This window comes from Lissotriton helveticus, chromosome 1_1 (assembly GCF_964261635.1).
Source record: "Lissotriton helveticus chromosome 1_1, aLisHel1.1, whole genome shotgun sequence".
Classification (NCBI taxonomy): Eukaryota; Metazoa; Chordata; class Amphibia; order Caudata; family Salamandridae; genus Lissotriton; species Lissotriton helveticus.
Genome location: NC_136057.1, coordinates 1942903812 through 1942930118, shown reverse-complemented (window position 1 = coordinate 1942930118; position 26307 = coordinate 1942903812). Strand labels below are relative to the sequence as shown.

Below are 26307 nucleotides of genomic sequence, written 5' to 3'. Positions count from 1 at the left end.
GTAGGGGATCTCTGTGTATAGTCAAAATCTAGTGAATAGTCCCACCCATGTGCACGGACCCCGGAGCAATCAAAAATAATCTCTTAAATTGTCAAAAAATGCAGACCTCCACAGACACTTAAGAGAGACTTTAAAGACAGATAATGCAGCCTATATCCACAGGCTACACTGTCCAGTACTTCAACTAGAAATTCCACCAAAAATCCACAAACAGCACAGCCTGTCCAGATTTCTCCACATAGAAAAACTTGCTTTAACCAGCAAAACCCTCTGGAATGATAGAGAGGAAGGAGTGGACAGACAAGCCCCATAGGCTGCCATTATGTGGCTCAGAACAGGATACTGTGCCTTTAAGAGAACTTTCCAGAACTCTCTCAGTATCCCAGAATGCACAGCAGGTCCCTTTTACTTTCAGTTCTTTTTACCGGCTCCTGCAAGCAGGACCCTGGAGCATTGAGCTCTCCCTTTTCAAGGGTTTATTTGGTGATTCTTTCACTTTTTCAAGTATTTGAGTGCTTTCATTGAAGTACTTTGGTGTTTTCTTCCTTGTCGGTGTATTGGTGCACTCTTTTATTTGTCAAAATGCCTGCTTTATTTGACAAATGCCCAGAGTGTCCGAGGAAGAAGGCCAAGTCGGACCAACATGAGGTGTGCATCGTCTGCCTTCCCTCATCTCATGTTCCAGAGGAGTGCGTCATCTGCCAGACATTATCCACCAGGACCCTGAGAGAGAGGATGAAGATCAGGCTCCAAGGCCTGGAAGATAGAAGACTGAAGACACAAGGTGGGTCTGGGCAGGCTCCATCTGCCCATGCTGAGGTCTCTGGGGGGCTCCCCAGAGGCAGGAAGACCAGCAAACGTCCTATTTCTCCGCCGATGTCGATAGCATCGACGACGGCGTCGAGAGGGATGACAGCAGTCTGTTCCCAGTCTCCCCAGGGCTCTGGGTTGAAGCGGCGTCTACGTTCGACGTCGAGGGGACTGACCAGGCCGCCGTCGAGATCGCCATTCACGGTGTCATCGACGTCGTCGTCGAGTCATTGACGTCGAAGTAGTTCGGCCCGGCGTCGGCGCTCGCCGTCGAGGCGACACCGCCGTTCAGCGTCAGCGAAGAGGAGAAGGTCGGCGTCGAGTGGATCCTCGACGTCAAGGAGGAAGTCGAAGACGCGCAGGTGTTCGACGTCGAGGAGACGCTCGACGTCCAGATGGCGTCCGACGTCATGGAGGAAACGTTCGATGTCGACGGTCGCCGTCGAGGAAGAGACGTTCGCCGTCCAGACGTGACTCAACGTCGAGATGAGGACGCAGGTCGACGTCGAGAAGGCGTTCCTCAACGTCGAGACGACGTTCTTCGACGCCAAAGAAGCGCCGAAGGAGTTCTGGTGCCAGGAGTCGCTCTGGGTCTGCTGGGGCGCCTCGGAGACGCTCTCCAATAGGAGACACTGCCTCTACATCTCCTCCTCCTAAGGAGAAGAAGAGGGAGTCACAGGGCTCTGTGTACTCTGAGGTATATACACCTCCCAAGCCGAGATAGGCTAAACCTCCTCCCCCATTGCCCAAGGAACCTCCGCCACGGAATCCCACTCCGCCTCCACCTCTGGTTCCCTCCTCAGGGACTGCCTCCGGTTCCGCCGAGGACGGCTTCGCTGCCACGGTACCCGACGCCTCCTAAGGGGACTCCTCAGCTGAGGGTCCCGGTCAGGCTGCAGTCTCCTGCTCCTGTGAGACCTGCGGAGCGTCCGAAGCCGAGGAGATCGCGCTCTCGTTCCGGACGGAGGGAGAGATCACGGAGTAGTCACCGGTCGTCGACAAGATCAAGGCGACGCCAGAGGAGGCGCAGCTCGAGATCCCGCACGGGTTCTTCTGGGACCAGGGACTACTCGCCGACTTTGTCGGAATCCCCTAGGACGAGGGTGTCGCCAGTGGACGACATCGTCTCATTCCAAGATGTTTTGCTGAGTGGTGCGGCTAAGTTGGGTATCACGGTGTCGGTGTCCACGCCCACAACATCCGTGATTTTCGAGACGCTACATAAAAAGCACCTGTCTCGGCCGTTGTTACCCCTAGTACCAGGATTGGTAGAGCCCGCTAAGGAGTTGTTTCTCACTCCGGCGGTGATGAAGGCGGCTCCTTCCAGGCTCCTTAAGAAGCACCGGGCTCCGGATTCTGACCCGGCCTTTCTCAGGATGGATCCGCCACCGGACTAGGTCGTAGTGACGGCTGCTAGGAAGCAGCATGCCACCACCCCGTCGTCCACGGTACCTCCTGATAAGGAGAGCCGCTGGTTAGACTCGGCTGGCAGGAAGGTCTGTCGCACGGCGCCTACTGCAATGAAGGCTGCAAGTGCCGCGGCTTTGCTAGGGCGATATGATAGAGCGAAGAAAGAGGACTTTCAAGAGATTTTCAATGAGGGACTATTGGTGTTGAACCAGGTCATCAGCGCGGCTGCTGATGTCTCTTCTGGCGGTGCATGGATATTGCCATGGTGTCAACCAACGGCGCCACACGTGGCTTCGCCTTACATCCCTCAAGCCAGAGGCTCAACAACGGGTGGCCAACCTGCCTTTCCCGGGGGAAACCCTGTTTGGCAAGCATGCGGATGAAGAGATGGCCCGCATGAAAGCGGAGGCCGAGACCCTGACGACTGTCGGTTGGAGAAGCCCAAGGAGAAGAAGACCTACCGCCCGTTCCAGAGACGGTTCGGGGTGCAAGGCAGAGGGCGAGGGCAGGCTTCGGGACAGCAGCAACAACAATAACAACAACAGCAGCAGCAGCAGTTCCGGAGGCCCTTCCAGAAGCGCCAGAAGGGCATAGGCCATCAGTCCGCAGTGGCGAACAAGGGCCCGGCTGGGTCTAGGCCCTGAGCGGTTACTTCCCCTGCATCCGTTACCCACTCCGGTGGGGGGAAGCGTTCAATTTTGTCTGGCAGAGTGGAGAAAAATTACTCAGGACAAGTGGGTGCTGAATATTGTTTGCAATGGATACAGTCTTCGGTTCACCAGCCCGCCTCCAGCAATTCCACCGGTCAGCTCGCAGTTTCAGCTGCGCGAGCTCCAGGCGGAGGCCGATACCCTGTTAAGGAAAAGGGCAATAGAAGACGTACCTCTGTCTCAAAGGGGAAGAGGTCTGTACTCCCGGTTCTTTCTGGTTCGCAAGAAGGACAAGAACGAGTTCAGGCCCATTCTGGATTTGCGACAAGCGAACAAGTGGATTCGCAGAGAGAAATTTTGCATGCTGTCGTTGCATCAGATTTATCCTCAGCTGCAACGGGGAGACTGGCTGTGTGCTATAGACCTACAGGATCCGTACTTCCATGTGCCCATTGCACCCAAACACAGGAAGTTCCTGCGATTCCAAGTCGGCGCCAATCATTATCTGTACACAGTATTGCCATTCGGGCTTAAGTCTGCGCCCAGAACATTCTCGAAGTGCATGGCAGTGGTAGCTGCACACCTGAGGAAGAACAAGGTGTTTGTCTACCCGTACCTGGACGATTGGTTGATCAAGGCCTCCTTCTTCTCGGAAGCTCAAGCGCACTTCCAGAATGCGTGTGTTCTCTTGAACAAGCTGGGGTTACACATCAACATGTCCAAGTCTGTCCCGACTCCGGTCCAGTGCATACAGTACTTGGGAGCCTCCATCAATACGCTGTCGGCAAGCGTGTCTCCTTCGGAGGAGAGACGATTATCACTCCTTCGGAAGGCTCAGGCTCTTATGAACGCTCCATCTACAACAGTGACAACGGTGTCTTCTCTACTGGGGTCGTTGGCCTCTTGTATCTTCCTCATGCCACATGCACGGCTGCACATGAGACCATTGCAGGAGTGCTTGGAGGATCAGTGGGATCAGAAGAAGGGGTCTTGGGACGACAAGATAAGACTGTCTCTGCATGCTCTTCAGTCTCTGAAGTGGTGGTGTTCAGCGGAGAATCTCCTGAGAGGGGTTCCCTTCCACAAGGACTTTCCCACACAGACTATCATGACGGATGCGTCTCTCCATGGCTGGGGGGCGCACTCCGAAGACTTACAGATAGAAGGCACGTGGTCGTCGACGGAGTCTACGTATCACATCAACTTCCTGGAACTCCGAGCTGTTCACTTGGCACTGAAGGCCTTTCATCCGTCCTGCCAGACCAACTCTCTGCTTGTACAGACAGACAATACGACCACAATGTATTACCTCAACAAGCAGGGGGGCTCGAGATCGCGCACCCTGTCGCAGGAGGCGCAGGCGATCTGGCGCTGGCTTCTAGCCAGAGGACAGACGATAACGGCTACCCATCTACCAGGTGTGCAGAATGTTCAGGCCGACCCACTGAGCAGACTGATTCAGGAAAACCACGAATGGGTCATAAACGACGAAGTACTAGGAGAAGTCTTCGCAAGGTGGGGGACTCCAGACGTAGATCTGTTTGCCACCGCCGAAAACAGAAAATGCCGAGACTTCGCCTCCAGGTACTACCAGCAGGGGACGCTGGGGAATGCGTTATGGATCAACTGGTCGAACAGCTTTCTGTACGCTTTTCCACCCATTCCCCTGATTCCGGCGGTGCTCATCAAGCTGTCCCAGTCCAGGGCTCGGATGATCCTGATTGACCCGGAATGGCCAAGGCAGTGGTGGTTCACGGACCTGCTTCACTGGTCTCTCCTTCCTCACATACGGCTGCCGTGATGGCCGGACCTTCTCACGAAGTTCGGGGGGCAGATGGTGCACCCCAACCTCTCGTCTTTGTGTTTGGCGGCATGGCTCCTGAGATAGTGCAATACGGCCATTTGAATCTACCAGAAGATTGTATGGACATACTGAAGGAGGCTAAGCGACCTTCCACTAGGACTTCTTATGCTTACAAGTGAAGAGATTTTGCATCTGGTGCAAGTCCAAGAACTATGACCCAACAACGTGTAAGGAAGATGTCATCCTTCCGAATCTTCTACATTTGGCACAGTCTGGCCTTAATGTCCATTCCATTCAGGTTCATCTCGCTGCGCTGACTGCCTACAGGAAATGCCCTTCAGACTTCCTTCTTCCAGATCCCTGTGATCAAAGATTTTTTAGAAGGCTTGAAGAAAGTGTTCCCTCCTATCCAGTTTCCTGCGCTTTCATGGGAATTGAACGTGGTGCTGTCCAGATTGATGAAGGAGCCTTTTGAACCTATTCATAAGGCTTCGTTGCAGCACCTGTCCCGGAAGGCGGCGTTTCTCGTGGCCATTACATCGGCCCGCAGGATGAGTGAAATTCAGGCGTTGTGTTGCCAAGAACCTTATACTGTATTTCATGCTGCTACGGTTGTTATGCATACTCACCCTAAATTTCTTCCAAAGGTTATATCTGATTTCCATGTTAACCAGACCATAACTTTACCTACGTTTTTTCAGAATTCATCTCCAGTAGAAAGGTCTCTGCATTCCCTGGATGTCAGGAGGGTGTTGAAATTCTATCTGGATAAAACCAAAGATATTCGTAGGTCAGACCAATTGTTTATCAATTATGGATCAGTCAGGAACGGTCTTGCTACCTCAAAACAGTCCATCTCGTCGTGGATTGTGTCCTGTATACAATTATGTTACCAGAAGGCTAATAAGACCTTACGGGGTAAACCTAAGGCTCATTCCACCAGGGGCAAAGCTGCCACGACTGCTTTGCTACGTAATGTTCCAATTGCAGAAATCTGCAAGGCGGCCACTTGGAAGTCGGTCCATACCTTTGCTAAGCATTACTGTATGGACACTGATGCCAGGACAGACGCTCAGGTTTGGCAGGCTTCGCTGCGAAATCTGATCGCACAGTAGTGGTGTTATTTCTTTTTTCTCCACCGCCGCTTTGGTGTGGGGATGGGCTTGCCATTCTATTCACTAGATTATGACGATACACAGAGATCCCCTACTACAGAAGGAGTAGTTTCTGTCCTGTAACTCCAGTTCTGTAGTAGGGGTATCTCTGTTATAGTCATAAGCGCCCGCCCTCCTCCCCGGTGGAGAGAGATATTCATGTAAGGAATGCTACAGGTCTGGCGTGTTACGCCTTCAAAAAGAACTAAAAGTAACAAGCATTGAAAATGCAATAGGTCTCGCAATAGAATAGTTAGACATTTTTCTTTTTGCAAATGGAAGAGTGGCGTTGCGTGGATGAGTGGCGTTGCGTGGATGAGTGGCGTTGCGTGGATGAGTGGCGTTGCGTGGATGAGTGGCGTGTGTGAGTGGCGTTGCGTGTGTGAGTGGCGTTGCGTGTGTGAGTGGCGTTGCGTATGTGAGTGGCGTAGCGTGTGTGAGTGGCGTTGCGTGTGTGAGTGGCGTTGCGTGTGTGAAGGATTGGTAGTGCGGGCACTGCTGCTTGGGGTATCTGCGAGATTTGTGTAAGTAAATGGAGAGGGGGGAGAGAGTTGTAAGAGAGAGTGAAAGAGGCAGAATCGTTGAGAGGAAAAGAAAGTGCGAATCTGTAAGCTGAGAGATGTGGCATAACAGAAGGATTGGTAGTGCGGGCACTGCTGCTTGGGGTATCTGCGAGATTTGTGTAAGTAAATGGAGAGGGGGGAGAGAGTTGGAAGAGAGTGAAAGAGGCAGAAACGTGGAGAGTAAAAGAAAGAGCGAAGGAATCTGTAAGCTGAGAGATGTGGCATAACAGAAGGATTGGTAGTGCGGGCACTGCTGCTTGGGGTATCTGCGAGATTTGTGTAAGTAAATGGAGAGGGGGGAGAGAGTTGGAAGAGAGAGTGAAAGAGGCAGAAACGTGGAGAGTAAAAGAAAGAGCGAAGGAATATGTAAGCTGAGAGATGTGGCATAACAGAAGGATAGGTAGTGCGGGCACTGCTGCTTGGGGTATCTGCGAGATTTGTGTAAGTAAATGGAGAGGGGAGAGAGAGTTGGAAGAGAGAGTGAAAGAGGCAGAAACGTGGAGAGTAAAAGAAAGAGCGAAGGAATCTGTAAGCTGAGAGATGTGGCATAACAGAAGGATTGGTAGGGCGGGCACTGCTGCTTGGGGTATCTGCGAGATTTGTGTAAGTAAATGGAGAGGGGGGAGAGAGTTGGAAGAGAGAGTGAAAGAGGCAGAAACGTGGAGAGTAAAAGAAAGAGCGAAGGAATATGTAAGCTGAGAGATGTGGCATAACAGAAGGATTGGTAGTGCGGGCACTGCTGCTTGGGGTATCTGCGAGATTTGTGTAAGTAAATGGAGAGGGGGGAGAGAGTTGGAAGAGAGAGTGAAAGAGGCAGAAACGTGGAGAGTAAAAGAAAGAGCAAAGGAATCTGTAAGCTGAGAGATGTGGCATAACAGAAAGATTGGTAGTGCGGGCACTGCTGCTTGGGGTATCTGCGAGATTTGTGTAAGTAAATGGAGAGGGGGGAGAGAGTTGGAAGAGAGAGTGAAAGAGGCAGAAACGTTGAGAGGAAAAGAAAGTGCGAATCTGTAAGCTGAGAGATGTGGCATAACAGAAGGATTGGTAGTGCGGGCACTGCTGCTTGGGGTATCTCCGAGATTTGTGTAAGTAAATGGAGAGGGGGAGAGAGTTGGAAGAGAGAGTGAAAGAGGCAGAAACGTGGAGAGTAAAAGAAAGAGTGAAGGAATATGTAAGCTGAGAGATGTGGCATAACAGAAGGATTGGTAGTGCGGGCACTGCTGCTTGGGGTATCTGCGAGATTTGTGTAAGTAAATGGAGAGGGGGAGAGAGTTGGAAGAGAGAGTGAAAGAGGCAGAAACGTGGAGAGTAAAAGAAAGAGCGAAGGAATATGTAAGCTGAGAGATGTGGCATAACAGAAGGATTGGTAGTGCGGGCACTGCTGCTTGGGGTATCTGCGAGATTTGTGTAAGTAAATGGAGAGAAATTTGTTTAGCAATATTAGAATCTGAGTGCTTACTCACTCAGCATCAGAGTGGTTAAACTGCTGACCATGGAACGACTAGTTTTGTTCCAATTGTGCAGTACGGTACAAATAAATCTGTTTTGTGGCGTTCATTCAATTTCTTCATGCATGCCAGGTCACGTGCTTTAAACCACAGCCATATTACGTAGGCCATGCATCTTAGAAAGGATTTCTAGTTACACTTTTTTTGGTCATTCCCTTTAGAGAACACACCTCAACTTTCACGAAAGTTACAGCACATTAACAATGAGAGCTGCATTAGTGAGCGCAGGACCCATGATCTTCAAATTGCACACAGTTCTCTACAACATGCACATTAACCCACTTAGCTATGACACCGCTCAGAAAAAAATGCCTTGATAGGGGAGGGTGACACAGAAATTGAGCTGCAGGTGTGCTTCGTGCAAATTATGATGCGATATGTTTGGGGAGCACACTCACACACAACTCTACTCCACACTCCGAGCTCGTGCTAAAACCCGAATCTCGAGGGAGTTGTGTGTCTGTGACATTGTAACCTGGTAGCTTTTCCATCTTCCTTCCTTGTGTGCAGATATTTTCGGTGTGACGATTACGATGCAAATACACTCGTTCGAGAGATTGGAGCTGTCACTGGGGCGCTGGAGTCACAGCTGAGTTTGGAATGAAAGAGGCGGATGCGTGCACTCAGCATTCAAAGACCCTCGGACGCCTTAATGGCACATGGAATACTTTACAGCCTTCTAATGGCAGGCGGCGGTTATTGACTGGGAAGAACAAACAGAAAGCACCAGAAACTAGGCGGAAATGCAAGACACATGGCAAGCTGGAGGGAAAACGTGCGATATCGGCCTCTGCTTTTAAGGGATCTGAGATTTAATGAAAGGTTGGTGCATTTCAAAGGCATGGTGTTTGACGTCTGTGCCCCTTCACATGCGCGGGAAAGGCGGGAAGACATAGCCCTACTTGGCTTTCTCTGCCCTGCTCTCTACAGAGAAATCTCCCGAATAGCCCCTGCATTCTGTTGGTTAGAGATGCTGATTTATCAATTGTTAAGGTAGGTGGAAAATAGAAATGGAACTGTCCCCGGAATGGGTAATCAGCATGCATGAAAGTCTACAATCCCTAAATAAAACGCCTGTCTCTAATTTCTTTATACCTCAAAGAAACAAGTTAAACAGGTTTTAAAAGGAGACACGGCCTCCGGCCGTGAAACTGAAAGTACGGCCGGGCGGCCGTGAAATGCACAAGGCGGGCAGGGGAGGGGGCGGAGCGGGGAGAGCGGCATGTGGGTGTTAAGAAGCCGGGCCTTTGAAGTGAAGCTAAGCTTCACTTCAAAAGGTGTCGGAGGAATGCGGGAGAGAGGAACAGATGGCGATTGCGGCTGTGCACGCGCTTTTAAGCTCAATGCACATGCGCATTGAGCTTAAAAGTCACGGGCACTGCAAGGAATCGCCACGATTCCTTGCTTCTTAGTTAAAAGTTGTTTAAGCCGCAATAGGCTCGCAAGCTCGATGCGCATGCGCATCGACAGGCGAGACCTAAAAAGGACCTGCTGTGCATTCTGGGACACTGAGAGAGTTCTGGAAAGTTCTCTTAAAGGCACAGTATCCTGTTCTGAGCCACATAATGGCAGCCTATGGGGCTTGTCTGTCCACTCCTTCCTCTCTATCATTCCAGAGGGTTTTGCTGGTTAAAGCAAGTTTTTCTATGTGGAGAAATCTGGACAGGCTGTGCTGTTTGTGGATTTTTGGTGGAATTTCTAGTTGAAGTACTGGACAGTGTAGCCTGTGGATATAGGCTGCATTATCTGTCTTTAAAGTCTTTCTTAAGTGTCTGTGCAGGTCTGCATTTTTTGACAATTTAAGAGATTATTTTTGATTGCTCCGGGGTCCACGCACATGGGCGGGACTATTCACTAGATTATGACTATAACAGAGATACACCTACTACAGAATTCGAGTTACAGGACAGAAACTACTCCTTCTCCCCAAAATATTTTTTGGGGCACAACAGGTCATAGGTGACGGAAAGATCAACCTTATTCTATCTATTTAGAAATGCAACATTGTGTTACCCAGACTTAATCTTAATGACAGGATATTGATGTTAAAAGTATATTGATGGGACGTGTCAAATGGCCTATAATTATCAGTAATTGCATACTAAATGTGTGGAAAAAAGCAAGAGGGGCAGTCCCTATTGTTGTTTGGAAAAATATTATTTTGAAGGAATCATAAGAAGATAAGCTGATTCCTTGGTATTTCATCATTTAGACCCAGTTAGTGTGCCAAATCTGTAAACCCATCTCTGCTCACATTCCAGTAAGGTTTTTGCAGGTCATTGCTGCTTGTAATTTTGTCAATTACAGTCCAAAAAAGGTTGGTATCTTGGTGTCTTTCATCTAAAAAATGTTTATTTAATTTTGTGGAAGCCCTTTGGCAGCAAATGTTGCTACGATACTCACTAATTCAGATTTTAACTTTTCTTAATGTCATGCCTACATACCATAGTTAACATGGGCACTAAGTAAGGTTAACTACATTGTTAGAGTTACAGTTGGTGTGTCCCCTGTTCCCTCAGTGTTTTTAGGTTCCGGTCAAGGGAAGTGGAATGTTTGGTTACAGGGCACACTGAACATTGTCCACATGGGTAATGTTCCGTTACCATGAGAAGGCCCCATAGTGTCCTGGTTTTTTGTAACACTTGGTTTGGACCTAGTGTGTACTAAAAGGTTGCTAAAGTAGGTGTTACATCTGAAAGAGAAATGAGTTTTGTGTGAAATTCAGTTAATTTCATATCAGGATTCTTCAGTTCTTCATTATAATCTTTTTTTTTGAATGCGGGGACGAACTGTGCCACTGGGTTACCTTAAGTGCACAAGGGTGTGCACTTTCAAAATGGAGAAGATTATTCTTATCTGTGGGTTTTAGTATACAATTAGGTGGTTAGTTTTCCAGGTTCCACTTTTATAGTGACATCTAGAAAAGGTACCTCTCTTATTGGTGGTCATAGTAAATAATAAAAACTGGTACTGGGTATTTAGCCATTCTAAAAAAACTAAGTCACCCTGCCAAATGTATCATTGTTATATCATCGCCAAAGGCAGACTTCTTGTATGAAGGGGTTGTTATTCCATATATGTTGTTGCTCAAACCAGTGCATGTATAGACAAGCTATGCTGGGAGCAAAGGTGCTTTCCATAGAAGTCCCATGTTGTTGTAAGTAGATGGTCTCCTCAAACTTAAAAAGTATAGATCGGGATTAACTCTGGACGGTCGGCTACAGCGCCTTGCACCTTGAGGCCCTCTGATAATTGTAATGCTTTATGCTCAAAAATCAAATCAAGTTCTTTGGTGGGGCAATTCTGGCAACTTGTATGAGCCAGTTCACTGGGGCTTCATAAGGCCACTCCTTTTCTTATAGGAGGTTTTCAATAACTGTTTTCTTCTAGGGGTATATTTGTATACACGGTCTCCGCATCTAGGCTCATCATAAGTTCTTGAGATAAAGGTTCCAATGCGGAACCAATGCCTTGAAACAATAGGGTAGCCTGGTGGTACTATTCTTTGTTTGTGAATTTTAGGTAAGGTTTAGAAGTAGGGTATTGTTTGGTTTTGTAGCAATTAAGAAATCTGCCTCCTTCCTATCGACCCATCCTTCTTTTTTTGCTTAATCAACCAGAAATGCAATTTATTTTTGTAATTCCACAGTGGGTTCCTTCTGAAGCGTCTTGTAGTTTCTGGAATCTCTGAGTAGAGCCAGACGTGCTTCCCGATAGTCTGCTATTGACAGAATCATGATTGCACCACCTTTATCAGCCTGGTTGATGACCAGATATGTATTTTTTTCCGTAACCAGTCTAGAGCATTTCTCTCATTCTTAGACAGATTCTGGTTCTTCACATTCTTAATATCCAGGTTTTCAATCTCTTTTAATACCAATTCTTCAAGTTCAGTGACTTCTAGTGAAATTGTTGATGCAGGTGGATTGAAGTAAGATTCTCTTCTCACCTGTGTCGCCTTGGTCTAGTGGGTTTTCTGGTGTATTGAGTAAAACAATTTTTACTCTAATTTTCATGAGATCGGCTAATTCACATCTCAATTTGAACATATCAGCACAATTTGTTAGAAGAAAACCCAAGTCGTTATTAAGGACCTGGTGTTCTTCAGGCAAAAGTTCTGTTTTCACACCTTCTTGCTCCAGTTCTTCCCAGTGGACTCCTTTGTCTCCCCTGTTTCCACGTTTCCCCTCCAACCTCCTCATCCTATCAAGGACAGTTGCTCTGAAAGAAAGGAGGTGGAGTGGGCCCATCGTAGCTGGTGGGTCATATGAGCCTGGCCAATGTTGGTATCTGGGCTGGCTTAACATTTCACTTCAACCTCACAAGACACTTTTGCAGAGGCTAAATGTAATCTTCAGGATGTCAAACAGAATGTTTCATCCCACTCTGTAATCGCATAACCTCACAAACCTCTCTACACTTGCTGAACTTGATGCCCTAGCTCCTGAGTAGCTACAATCCAGCCATCTGACCCTTCCAGATAACTACTTGAAAATACTGAAAGATGCAAAAAGGCTGGCCATTCACTCTTCCTGTGATAGCAGGTTGAAAAGATCAGCTACAAGGTGCCTTCAGAAGAAGGTGAACACAAGAACCTGTCGAGAAGTGACAGTTTTACCTTCTATATAGCAAAATCTGTTGTTCAGTTTTCTCCTCTGCAGGTATGTTTGACTGACATCACTGCTCACAGGTATAGTCCCTGTTCCTCTCAGAATTCTTTTGTCACCATCACAGTAATTAAGGTTTTCTTGAGGGCCTAAAAAAAGTTTTGGCCCTGTCTGGAGAGGCCGTAGTCCTTTTCAAACTAATGGGACCTCCTTTTTATTTTTAAATATGTTTATTAGTATTGTCATTATTGGAAAGCAATACAATATCCTGAACATTAGAATCCAATACGCTTTACATTCAATGTACAGTCATATGTGTGTATGCTCGAATTACTCAATGTTGTATCCTAGTTCTATCTTTGCAATAAACCAATAACTTGAACTCGTTTCCCCCCGCCAACCCCCCACCTCATTTCCGGTAGTCCAAGTGCAGTACCTGCTACTGTTGTTAATGAATCAATCGTATCTCATACTAAACATTCGTTGGTGGTTGTCCCTCTCTCTATAGATCTGTCAATCACAGCACTCTCAGGTATTGGGGCTGAGTGATTTCATTAAACTCTGTTGATAAAAGCTTTAAAAATGGGCTCCACACTTTCTGGAACGACTTCTTGGAGCTAGTCAGGGAGGCTGAGATACCCTCAATCCCTAGGATATACCATATCCTGTGCAACCACCCTACGTATGTGGGAGAGGTTGATGTCCCCCAGTGTGTCAGTATATTCTGCAGAGCTGCCCTAGTGCCAACCCCATCTGTCGTCCTCGAACGCTTTTGAGTGGGTATGTGATTGGGAGGCCCAGAGCTACATACTGGTAATCTCTGTTTCTCCAGTTATTGGGGTGTCTTTCATAGATTCACATGCTTGAATATTTCCCGTCGTCCGAGTGGGAGTCCCACGGTACATAAAATAGTAGTAAAAAATCACATATATAAAAATATATGTCATAGTAATAATAATAATAATAATAAAATAGAATTTAATAATAATAGAATGCTTGAAAGTACCACAGAACATTATTAACACATAAGTAAGCATTGAGGGAGAATAACTTTACTGGCATATCCATGTCTTTATGATAGTCCAAATTCCAGCCAATCAGGCTGTCGCACCCTCTAGAACCTTCTCCTCAGAAGCTCAGGCCCTCAGATTTTCTACTGCACGTCGTGTGAAGGGAGTCTCCCTGACCTCTGCTCAGTTTTTTCTTCAAAATTTCTACGTACTGCAAGTATTTTTACTTTTCTTCGGCGAAGTCTTTATTTTCAACTCTGCTTCGCCTGTGGAAAGCTTCGCCCTTTTCTAGGGACCCTCACGATAGTCCTGTCTTTTTTCTGAACTTCAGGTGAGGAGTCGCAGCTTCTGTGGAACCCTTTTCTCAAAGGACCTTTGAGAACGGAGAGGCCCGTCTCCTTCTGTGGCTACAGGAGTTGTAGACTTTCTGACACCCCTGTCTCTGACATGGAGAGTGTTTGTTCTGGGCATGCTAAGTCCTCTCTAAGCGTAGGTGTGGAACTGGGATTTCTTCTTCTTGGCCTCCAAGGATGAAGTAGGATCCTCTGGATATTGTTCCCCCACGGAGTCTGCTGGCCTCCACGCCTGCGGAACCTGGTCTCTGGCGTTTTCAGACTCTTACTGCCACCTTTACACTATAGAAAGGTGCCAGTCTGTCGACGGGCTCGTCGACACGCCCGTCGACGATAAAAGACTCCGTCATCGTCGTCACTTCGACGACGTTGAGTGCGTCGACGAGTCTAAAGGCCATCTTCAACTTCTAAGTTGCCGTTGTCGATGGTGGCTCTATCGACGAGAGTGAGGACAGTGCCCTCTCATCGACGGTAGGCTCGTTGACGAAAATATAAGCCTCGTCGACGGCCTCGCCGTCGACAGTGGCTTCGTCGTAGACGGTGGCTCTGTCGACGATAGTAAATTAAGCATCGTTGACGGTAAGCCTCGTCGACGATGAGGCTTGTCGACGGTTGGCCCGTCGACGGTTGTCCTCATCGACGGTTGTCCTCATCGACGGTTGTCCTCATCGACGGTTGTGCTCATCGACGGTTGTGCTCATCGACGGTTGTGCTCATCGACGGTTTGCCCATTGGCGACCGTCACCTTCGTCGACATTGTCCCGTCGGCGGTAGCTCATCGACGGTAAACTTCGTCAACGCTGTGTTGACGCAGATGGCCTCGTTTACGGTTGTGCTCATCGACGGTTGACCCAGTCAACTGTTGGATTCGTCGACGGTTAACCTAGTTGCCAGTTGGCTATATACACAGTGCTTTTGTAGCCTATTAGTCGTAAACTGCTTTTCCGCTACATCAATGTGATGGTGTGGTGGCTCCTTACTCAGCGCCATAATTTCTTGGACTGGCAAAAAACTTAGCCAGAATCTCAGCCTCTGGTTCCTTAAGACCAGAATTATGTTTTTCTGACGACGAGGCTGCCATGTCCTGTTCCATGGCGAACGTATACCCTCCCTTACACCTGAATCTCCATTACATTACCCTCCGGTGGATATTGGAGGATCAAACATCCTCATGGATAGAACGGCGACTCGCTTTCATCTTCCCCTTGTCACGAGGATTTTACAATTAACTACGGACACAAGTTCGTTCAGTTCCTCTGATACCTTTTATTTGACAAGAGGTCTTTGACTCTTCCTGAGCCCAAGTTCTGCGCTGGCGGTTCTTTCACGCCTCAAACACAAATTTAAAACGCCAGACAATTCACCTGCTTGTCTTGTCTCTCAACTACAACCTGGCTCATCTTTTGCTCGTGCGTGCCAGCGACGTCCTCGCATTTCCGCTTATCCTTTGACGTTTTTCTCCCGACTGGGGAGGTAGATGCCTCGTATTATTGGGGGGAAAAGTTCTCCACAATGGCTGCAGCCACAGTTTCACCAGGCAACTCTTTAGCCATTTTGGGCAGGTACCACTGCCTGAGGTAGTCTGACAATGTTGGCGCAGGTAGCCCTTATTCCGAATCCTCATTGGCTGACGCTTCAAGGATTCTGCAGAAGAATGGAAGAAGTGCATCAGAAACAACAAACCGTGCAGTGCACATTACGTCTCCAAGTTTTTAGACAGCTCGCAGCAGTATTGCATAGACAAGGTTGGCAGAACGCTCGGTTTTTCGCCCAGAGGTTCAGACTAAAATAATGGGCGTTTCTTTTATGGGTAATTCCTCTTTGGCCAACATGTTGAGCAGACACTGCCCGCGCCTTCGGTTCTCTCCAGTACAGAAAGCAGCCCTTTCGTGGTGCCCGAGGTTGCAGCTCCACATCCTCTTTTCCAAGGAGCTCCACCCAGTATCACTCCTACAATCGGAACTAACTGCATTATTCGACTCTAACTCCGTATACAGGAGGTAATTCTTCCAGGAAACGACAACTTGCCTTAGAACCCACCCTTAATCCATCCCAAAAAGGCTGATGGTGGAATTTCTCTCTCCCATTTTATTTGGTCAACGATGCCATTTGTCTGTTGGGGGTTCTTATAGTTGTGTCGAAAGGGCATGCTCTAGAATTTGGCAAATTCCCTCTTGCTACACCTTCAAATGGGGACCTCTACCTCCTCATCTACGTGAGTCGTTTGCACAAGTGTCTGTATTGATACACACAGGGACCGTCGGAGTGGTTCCGAATCTCCAACAACAGAGTTAGGGTTTAATCTCCGTTCCTCATCAACAAGCAAGTCAGGAAAGAGGCGCCTGATTTTTGATCTTTGCGCAAACTTTCAAATGTTGTACCTCAAGAAGGTCCTGAAGTTCTACTGCCAGAACGACTTTATAATTACACTCGACCTCCAGGACGTCTATTTTCATGTGCCAATCCTTCCACAGCACAGTAAGTGGCTACACTTTACAAAAGGTACAAACCTTTTCAATTCAAGGTCCTACCTTTGGACTTCGGTCCGCTCCACGTGTCACTACGTGGATCCTGGCACCAGTGGCAGCCTGTCTCCGTCTGCAAGGCATACAAATTTATCATTACTTAGACGACTGTATAATAGGGGCTCGCTCTTATCAACAGGCAATCCAGCCCACCCAGACTTGTCAGTCACTGTTTCAAAACCTGATTTTCAAAAAATCATGACAAGTCCCATCTAGTCCTAGCTCCGATATGAACATTTCTCGGAGCATCAATCAGTACAAGCCTAGCAAAGTGTTTTTCTCACAGAAACGACAGGCCTGCATCTCCCACTTGGTGGTTCTTCTACGTACAAAAAAGGTCAGTTTCAGTAGATCCTCAAAGTCATTCCTGGCCACGGCCTCCACCTGCATCCAGTTGGTTCCCAACTGCAGATTACACATGACAAAATGCTAGAGGAGCTAACCAAGCAGTGGCGACAGCTATCTGGCTCATTCGACGACAACATCTTATTTGCCTTTCGAATGAGGACACTGCTGGGCTGGTTGGCCCACACTCCCAGTGGCGCAGCAGACTGCTCCTTCCTCGAACGCTCCACCGCTCACCCGTACCAACGATGCCTCTCTGGAAGATTAGTGAGCGCACCATCAGGGTTTTTTCCATCAAAGGCCGATGGACGCCTCTCCAACGCACATCGCACACTAACTGCTTGGAGCTGTTATCCAGTTTCCTGGCTCTAAAAGCCTTCCGCTTCCTAGTGCGAGAGGAATCCGTGTTAGCGTGTACAGACAATACTATCACTACACTATCTCAATAAGCAAGGAGGTACGCGATCACTGTCACAACACATTTGCGAATATGCCATTCACCATCGCGTTGATATTTCTGCAATACATGTTCCAAGGGCCTCGAACATAATGACGGACTCCCTCAGCAGATCCGCCTAGGACCACCACGGGTGGGTTCTCCACCAACAGACCCTGGACCACATCTTATGCCTGGGGGCCAACCAGACCTGGATCTGTTTGTAACGCCACTCAACCGCAAATGCCTATACTATGCAATCTGGCTTCCCCACAAAAGATCGTGCGGAACTGCATTCGATGAACTCGTCAACAGTATTTGCATTCGCTTTTCCACCGATTCTGTTTGTGCCCCGTCTCCAGCGGAAAATGAGGTTCTAACTATGTCACATCCCACTCTTTGTGCTCAGGTGGCCTCGCCGACCGTGGTGCAGGGGTCTCCTCCTACTACCTTGCTGCGAACCTACCATGCTTCGCCCTCTGCCGCACCTTCTGACAGTGCAGTATGGATGGATTCACCATCCGCATTCCTCAGGCCTCCAGCTTGCGGCTTCAACCTGTGCACTCTGAATTTGCTCACTTGTGCATTGCCTCAGACTGACGGGAGGTTTTCTCGCGAACGCAAGAGCCCCTCCACTACTTAGACATATAAACTAAAATGTAAACGCTTTGGTATCTGGTGCGAGTCTGTCTGCATCAATTCCGTGCACGCTACACCAGAGCAAATCCTACCTGTTTTTCTCCTTATGGCAAAGTCAGCCCTTTTTCTCATTTCGTCTTGAAAAGTACTAGCTGCACTTCTCGTTTTCGCCATGACGGATTCAGGTCTCTCTATTCCTCACAGATTATTGGTAAGTTCTTTTAGGGCCTCTACAGGATGTGCCCGCCCATCGGGCGTTCCCCGCCTACTTGGCGCCTCAACGTCTTATTGGCCCAACTTCTCTAAACATCTTTTGAACCAATCCATTTTCGGATTCGACATTTCTAACATGGAAAGTTTCCCTCCTACTCGCTCTCTCTATTCAAGCTTTTACCATCAAACATATTGAACTTCAACTTCCAAATGACTCTCTGGTGCTGCGCACCAATCCACTATTTATACCACAGGTTCTATCTGACTTTCACCTCTATGAACGAGTCCTCCTATGAAACTTTCTTTCCAAACTCTGTCTTCAGCTGAGCGCACACTACATTCTTTAGATTTCGAACAATGTATTAAGTTCTACATACAACGGACAGCTGCCTTCGCAAGCCAGACCACCTTTCTTGTGTATGAGCGGATGCATCCAGTGATCAAACAAACCATTGCCCCAGGGTTTGACATCAGCTATTTTCTTGTCATACAAAGATGGGCAAGCCCTTGCCTACTCCGGTGAGGGCCCACTCGGCAAGGGCAGTTTCATACTCCGCTGCCTTATTCGCTGGAGTGCCTCTCCATCAGATCTGCAGAGTGGCAACGTGGTCCAGCAGAAGTATGTTTCACGAGGCACTACTGTCTGGAGGTAATTGACAGCGCAGACACTGCTGTGGGTCAAGCGGTGCTTAGGAATTTTTTCAAGTAAGGTGAGCCTCTGTTGCTTCCCTCCTCCTACCATAAAAGGTTTTTGCATTTTCGCATCAGTGTACCATTAATCGTGTTTGTTTAAATATGCGATATGTTCATGCATTACAGTTGTAACCTTTTATGGATATATTGGCTATTGCTTGCTATTCTATTCAAGCGTGTGAATCTATGAAAGACACCCCAATACTGGAGAAGAACAAAAGTTACTTACCTATAAACTGTGGTTCTCCAGTATTGGTGTCTTTCATAGATTCACATGCGACCCACCCTTCCTCCCCTCTGAGACTCTCTTCTCCTCATCGACTCTTTTGTCACTCTTGTGCTACGAAAATCTGAGGGCCTGAGCTTCTGAGGAAAAGGTTCTAGAGGGTGCGACAGCCTGAATGGCTGGAATTTGGACTATCATAACGACATGGATATGCCAGTAAAGTGATTCTCCCTCAATGCTTCCTTATGTGTTAATAATGTTCTATGGTACTTTCAAGCATTCTATTATTATTCAATTCTATTTTATTATTATTATTATTACTATTACTGTGACATATATTTTTATATATGTGATTTTTTTACTACTATTTTATGTACCGCGGGACTCCCACTCCGATGACGGGGAATATTCAAGCATGTGAATCTATGAAAGACACCAATACTGGAGAACCACAGTTTACAGGTAAGTAACTTTTGTTCATCTGCGTGTCGAATAGTTAATCTACGTCATCTTAAATTCTAGTCCAGTAATTCGTAAGTATTGGACATTCCCACAGTAAGTGTAGTAGTGTTCCCTCCTTATTGAATTCCCTCCAGCCGGTAGGTCTCCTGTCCGGGTTGCCCCTATGAAGGTGCACGGGCGTTAGCTACCAGTACGTAGCTATTTTCATAGCTGTTTCGATACTGGCCACATTGCGAGCTGTGTGCTTTGCTTTGTAGTAAATCCCTTCCCAGTCCTTTTGTTGTAGTTCTCCGCCTAGTTCTCTTCCCCATCTCTTTTGACTGGGTGTGGCATGTGTTGGTGTTTAGTGCCTGATCATGTCATAAAGTTCTGAGATCTGACACCCTTGTCGTTTTGTTTAGTGATTAACCATTTTTCATAGCGTGTCAGCCGATGGCTGGCCTGAGCCGGTATCTTGGTTTGAAGCTCCCAATGTGTAGTTGCATATATCGTAATCGTTCCGTCTCTGGGACCTCATAGTCTGCTTTTATCTGTGGGAGTGAGATTATACCTGCAGGTCGAACAGATGTCCCACCGAGCACGGTAGGGGGTGTCCCACCATGCCTGAAATGCCTTGTCTGCCATTCCCGGTGTGAATTTACTATTTCCAAATAGGGGAGTCAAAGGCAATGTAAATGTCGTGAGTTTCATTGCGGTCGCCAACCCGTCCTATACTTTTATCACCGATTTAGTGATCAGTGATCTCATTAAACTTTGGGGTCTGTGTGCATTCTTCAGGAAGGGAGTCTTCCATAAAGTAATTCCCCCAAGGGCTCTGTTCTGTAAGAGCCGTCTCTTTATGCTTTTTAATCGCCGCTACTCTGCCTAGTAGCAAATGAAGATGTTTACTCCAGTTGCCGCGCCAGTCTGTCAAAGTTTCTTCTAACTGTTTGATTAACTGTTGCCGCTAGCTCCAGCCCTCGATAAGTAATAGATTCAACCACCCTTATCCCCGAGAGCTGGTTCCATTTGGAGCGTTGTGTGAGTTTTTTTTTTTTTTTAAATCTTTCTATTAATTGAAAAAACAAAAAAAACCAACGGCAGGTGCCTTACATCATGGAATAAGCAACCGTTATACAAACACATGGTGAGTAATAGACAGAAAACCCCCAAGGCAGAAGCTGAATCTTAAGATGGAAGTGGCGTGCGGCCGTATAAAATACAATAAGTATCAGTCCAATCTAATCGACATTGTTCACAAGTCCACCACCCATAGGAACAGGATTATCAAGAGTTGGCAAGTTCGAGTGGCAGGAGTGCGTAATACGATAGAACAGTGGACAAAACAACAACCGCTACCAGCTCGCAGCAATAAAAGGCAACACATTGTAGAAAATCTTGTAAACACAACCACCCCTAGGACCGGTCCACCCACCAAGCAGGATAACCCATCAGAAAGGCACCCAATATCAGGATATGAATAGGATTTCGAATATAAAAACAAAAACATAGACAATACAATAAACCCCTCCCCCCACCCTGCACCCCTGCATATGGCTTTCCCCGAACCCCAACTAGCAGTGTGCCTGTCGCCCCAACTAAATTCTAAAAGTAGAAATTGGGGGAGGACATTTCCGTACGGGCTCCCGGTCCCCCCTCCCCCGCCAGAAACAAGCAACGATGAAAACAAGATTCTATCCGAAAACACAGAAAAAGCAAATCGGGGGGAGCTGTAAAACACCGCCCAACCTCCTGTGAGCTCAACAGTAGCAAATCCCACATCCATTAAGGCCACAATATCAAACCCAGTCAATCGATCTCAGCCTTGGCCCTTCCGATCTATCATGCGAACCCCTCCCGGTAGGACCACCGTGTCCACAGGAGAATCGGAGTGCGAAAAGAGTTCAGAAAAATTCAGTCCGAAACTAATCAAAAACGTTAAGTCTTTAAGAACCCCATCTGCACAGAAAAGCTCCCTCACTGACGAAAAGTCCCAGTGCTGTTTCCGCCACAACCGTACTATAACTGCCAGAGAGGAAAAAGATGTTGTTGCAGTCCGAGAACAGTTACCAACAGGAGTCTCCGGGAAGGGAACACCGATTAGTTCTCCCACACTCAGCAGTGATGTATGGCTTAACAATCCGTTCGAAGCGCCAGGCTCGCGATCCTCCAATGCACTGACCAAAGGCTCCGACACCTCCTGTCGCAAGGGGTCCTCGTCCGGAGTTAAAATGGTCATTGTGGGAATCTTAGCTAGTTGTAGTTCTTGCAGTGGAGCAGAGTCCGGTCTCACACTTCTCAAGTAGGCCCGTAATCATTTTGTGAACCAGGGCATCCACATGTGAATGAAGTGCCCCAATGGCTGCCAGTACTTTCTTCAGAGACGGCTCACACTCCGTCCGGTCCATCACTCCTCGCTCGGTACCGACCATAATCACTTCTCCCATAGAGCCCAGTCTCTCCGGGGGAACAGACAAGACCGGAACGGACGGCATCGGAGGTCGACTGATCGTTCTCCGTGGCAGTGATCTGTACTCCGCTACTGCGAGCGAAGACCCCGACCAACCGAACACCGGCGGGGGGCAAACCGGGTCCACGGGACAGGGACCTCCGCCCACAGCCGTGCCACGTCGCCACTCCCTCAATGTTAGTCAATCAAAATGACCGCCGTCAAAATCGGGCAAAAACGACCTCCACTGCGATAGACCGGACTCTGCCTGATTCCCACGGCCGATTTTGTTCAACTGCAACCCGGCTGGGCCAGTACTCGAGGCCCCGGCTCTCCAGCTGGGCTAGGCTGCAAACTTTAACATGACCTAACTCCGTCAACCAAGCCGGTGAAATTCTCGGGATTGCACCATCGGAATGTACACCGGTTCATCCACACGGAGGTCGGGCATAAAAACAGGATGGATGACCGGATCATCTGGCAGGAGACGGAGGTCGGCGGAGCCGGGAGCCTAAGCAGCCATCTTGTTTGCTAGCGTAGCTCCTCCCCCTGTGTGCGAGTTGTTGGGTTCAGGTTAAGGATCGGCGATTTACCCACGTTAACCCGAAGCCCGAGACCTGGCCAAATGCCTTTAGTTCCTCTAAAAAGGCGGGAAGTTAGCTCCTGCTTTTCGTTAATGCCGCAATAACATTGTCCGCATCTAAACTAATTGGGTGCGTTTCTCCTCCGAACGGTATCCCTCTAATGTTGGGGTTGTCCCGTATTCTCTGTGCTAAGGGTTTGCGAAATAGAGCGAATAATAGAGGGGACAACGGGCAGTCCTGCCTGGTTCCTCTTTGAATAACGAAGGGGCGAGAGGAAACACTGTTGACTCTAATGGAGGCTGTAGGCGCTCCGTAGCAACAGCCCACCCATTCTCGCAATCTGCCTACCACCCCAAATTGTGCCATAGTCTGCTCCAAAAATTTCCAATCCACCCGATCGAATGCCTTTTCGCCGTGGACCGTCAGCAAGAGCGCATCCATTTTCGTTTGGTGGGCTTTGTCTATGAGGTGGGGAATCCTCTTTGTAGTGTCTCCGCATTGCCGAGTCTGGATGAACTCCGCCTGATCTGGCTCTATCAAATTAGGCATAGCTGGGCCCAGCCTTGTGGCCAATATGCCGGTGAATATTTTAAAATCCACATTGAGTAGGGATACCGGGCGGTACGATCCGCAGTCTTGCTTCTCTTTTCCTGGTTTAGGCAGTACCAGTATCTCCTCCAGTAGCATATTTGCTGGGATTGGGCTTTCACCCCAAAGGAGTTAAATAGTCTAGTTATTATTGGGGCTAGTATTTGACAATTTTTTTTATAGAAAAGTGCGACAAATCTGTCCGGTCCAGGCAATTTGATCATTTTAAGTCGCAAGATCGCTGTGACCACTTCCTTGATCTGAATGGAGGCGTCCAAGGGTTTTGCTTGGTCTGGTGTTAGGGCAGACATATTAACGGCATGCAAGTAGGCAGTTGTGTCACGACCAGTTGGTGTGTCAGCTGTATATAGCTTCTCGTAAAACTCCTGAAAAGTTTGAGCTATCTCCAGATCCTCAGTGACCTCCCCCCGTCCACTTCTTTTTAGCGAGAGAACCTTTGCCAGTTGTCTTTAGGCCCACAGCCTATTAGCCAATAAAACGTCCCATACGGTCTCCTCCAATGTAACAGGAGTTCTTTGGTCTAATCGCTGTGTATTCCGTCCTGTCTAGATCTACTCCCGCCAACTGCGCCCTTGCCGCTTTTAGTTGTCTCCACACCCTTAGTTGCCCCCATCTTGCTATGTACCCTCTCCAGTTTTCGGACCTGAGCAAACATGTGTATACGTAGGTTCTTGTGCTCCCTGTTATCAGCTGCCGATATAGATATTAGTTTTCCCCTTACTACTGCCTTTATCGCTTCTCACAGTGTTGTAATGGCTATCTTAGGGGTATCATTAAGTGCTAAATAGTTAGTAATACAAATGGTGAGCTGCTGCTCCACTGTTTTCTTATGGAGCATGGATTCCTTGAGCCTCCAGCATCCCGTTTTCCATTGGCATGTTGCTATATGTATTTGCACGGTCTCTGCGTCATGGTCAGAGAGGGCCACCGGTTCTATGTCTACATCTTTGACTGTGCTGTTAACATCTGTCGCCCCTCGAAAATAGTCCAGGCGGGCATAAGACCTGTGTGCATGCGAGAAGAGAGTCCAGGAGCTGCAGAGTACATCCGCGTTCCTTTGGTAAACCAGTTTGTAGGGTGCCCCTGCTCCCTCGAAGTCCCTGGCACAGCATTTTACCACTTATCTAACCCCTGAGTCAGTTCAGTCACCATCTCTGGATCTGGCAGACAGGAGTTCAATATGGCTTGTCATACCTGTGCAATGGTCTCTGAGTTCGGTTTTGACGACGCCTCCAGTAGTCTACCTCCATGTACTCTGTGCCACCTCTCCCTTTGTCCCTTTTTATCTCCTCTACTGGACTCTTCAAGCTGGGGATTCTCGATGCCAAGGACATAGCATGCTTCCTGTAGTGACCGGAGTTGCTGTAATTTACCGTCCCATTTGAAGATAATACGAAAGGGATGCCACTATGAGTATGCAGTGCCTTGGTTACGGAGATGCATTGTGACTGGACGGAAATCTTGTCTCTTCTGCATAGTGTTTGCCGCTAGATCCTGATATAGGGCAATTGCGTGACCCTGATATGTCAGTGGCTGAGCATCCCTTTCTCGTCTTAGGATGATTTCTTTGAGTTGAAAGTCCGGTAGGCTTGCCAATATGTCTGGGGAGGCGCTGGAGTTTTTCTCTGCAGACCTCCTCTGTGGGCTTAATCAATTTTGATGTCAAAGTCCTGAGATTCTTGTAGGATATGTCTGAAGAGGCCCTGGAGATACTGAGTGATGTCTGCTCCCTCTTCTTTGGGAGGTACACCCTTAACTTGTATGTTATTCCAGGAGGAGCGTTTTTCTAAGTCCTCCGCATGGGCTTGGCTATCTATCTGTTGTGCCTGGAGGCGGAGCACCTCTTGCTGCAACTGTTCCACCTCTTCGTTCCGACCCTACCACTTCTTGCTTTTAGGCCATTTCGTATAAGTTTTATAGTGATGGCTTTCCTTAAAGTTTCTGGAATGCTTATAGCATCCTCGTCGGTTTCTGTAAAGTTTAAAACTTGTACGGCATTGTTGCCTGTAGCTCCACCGTTCTCGGTTTCGCTATCCGTCATTTTGTTTAATGAAAGTTTGCAAAGCAAGTTTCAAGGAAACAAAGATATGGTGCACAATATTTATTTTGGAACACTGTATCCTTCAACGTTGAAAAACCAAAAACTAATACATAGGATTTTTTCGTCCTACTCTGCTATGGCGGATATTATCCCTTTACCCACTCCAGATGTCTATTGGAGTATTACGGAAAAAGGGGTCTCTGAGAAAAGCACGACTAAGTTACTTTAGTATCTAGCGTTAAATTAGTGCCTTACCAAACGTTGGGCGCCATGCAATGTAGTTCCTATATAATCCCAATAGGCTCTGCACATTGGAATAATATATCCTATATGTTAGACCTGGCATCATTAGCGTGGGTCTCCCTTCCATTTTTGCTGTTGCCTCATGTGTTTTTCTGGTGTTCGATGCTTTAGGCACTGTGCCACTGCTCTCCAGTGCCACAGTGCGAGTGCTCCCTACTGTAAATTGATGTATAGATTAGTGGTTCCATGATTGGATATTTGGTTTACTTGTCAGACCCTAGTACAGTGCACTCAGTGTGCCCAGGGTGTGTACATTCAAATGCTGCCAGTGGGCTTGCAGCACTGGTTGGGCCACCCACAGAAGGGACCTTGTAAAATGTGTCTAAGGTCTGCCATTGCAGAGCCTGCGTGCAGTCTGGTACTGTCATGCTGACTGGGCAAGTGCCAGTTCCTAAACCTTCCCTTTTCTTCATATTAGTCACCGCTATGGTAGGCCCAAGGGCAGGGTGCATTGTAAGTATAAGGTAGGACAAGCCCTGATGTGAGTGGCATGTCCTAATAGTGAATTTCAGCCATTTTCGTTTTTCCCTATTGCAAGGCTACCTGTTCTCCGTAGGCTAGAATGGGCTGCTGGATTGTTACATGTTTATAATCCTAGCAGACTCAGAGAACATGGTAGAAATTCGAGTTTAGTATGCCTGGACTCAGCATAATTAAATACATCTTTTAGTAAAGTTTATTTTAATATTCTGTGTTTGCAAATACTACTTATAGAAAGTAGGTATTTGCTTGCCTAACCATTTGAGCCCGCCTCTGCTAGGTTGTGTATTCCTTGTCTGGGTTTGTGTGTGACAGGACTGGGGAATTCCAGGAGACCGGCTGGGGCAGCCCGGTGGTGAATAGGGAGATCTGCAATCAGATGGGAGGGAGGAGTTGCACCTGGGACCTGAATAGAACTGTGCCCGCCCCTCACAGTGCTGGCTCCACCCCCTGT

The 26307-nt window shown here is 47.9% G+C and overlaps 1 protein-coding gene across 3 annotated transcripts in view; it reads left to right on the top strand.

Annotated features, from left to right (window-relative positions):
* TDRD5 (tudor domain containing 5) overlaps positions 1-26307 on the top strand; it is a 1858625-nt gene that overhangs the window by 345081 nt on the left and 1487237 nt on the right. The window lies entirely within an intron of this gene.